The sequence below is a fragment of the Sinocyclocheilus rhinocerous genome, unplaced genomic scaffold (genome assembly GCF_001515625.1).
Source record: "Sinocyclocheilus rhinocerous isolate Xijiao unplaced genomic scaffold, SAMN03320098_v1.1 scaffold486, whole genome shotgun sequence".
Lineage (NCBI taxonomy): Eukaryota > Metazoa > Chordata > Actinopteri > Cypriniformes > Cyprinidae > Sinocyclocheilus > Sinocyclocheilus rhinocerous.
The window spans coordinates 256,375-256,955 of NW_015661373.1; the positions used below are offsets into that span (position 1 = coordinate 256,375).

Genomic DNA, 581 nt, shown 5'->3' on the forward strand with positions numbered 1-581 from the left:
GCGTGGTTAACTCTTAACTTTTATAAAGAATATCTCTTTGGTTTTGAGACTTTAGTGTTTGCAACTTTACAGATCTTCTTTATGCACCAAGAGCTTGTAACACTCCAAAGAGAAAGGAAAAATTCAAATCGCATCATATGACCCCTTTAAACTAGTTTCAGCAATGGTTTCAATAGCAGCAGTTTTTAATTTATGGACGTATTATGTTTTTAATATTTTTAGTAGGCAAGGCAAGGCAAGTTTATATAGCACATTTCGTACATAATGGTAATTCAAAGTGCTTTACATAAAATAAAGTAAAATAATCAGGACATCGCACAGTGCTCATTTAATAAATGCACAGCTAAACAGATGAGTTTTGAGTCTAGATTTAAAGGTGACTAATGTTTTAGCACATCTGATCTCTTCTGGAAGCTGATTCCTGCGGGCGGCAAAATAGCTAAAAGCGGATTCTCCTTGTTTTGTGTGAACCCTTGGTATTTCCAACTGACTCGATCCTAATGATCTGAGTGGTCTGTTAGGTTTATATTCAGTGAACATATCTGCAATGTATTTAGGTCCTAGGCCATTGAGTGATTTAT

At 35.1% G+C, this 581-nt stretch overlaps 1 protein-coding gene across 3 annotated transcripts in view; it reads right to left on the reverse strand.

Annotated features, from left to right (window-relative positions):
• LOC107726305 (tubulin polyglutamylase TTLL11) overlaps nucleotides 1-581 on the reverse strand; it is a 19,204-nt gene that overhangs the window by 5,409 nt on the left and 13,214 nt on the right. The gene's annotated exons all lie outside the window — the stretch shown is intronic.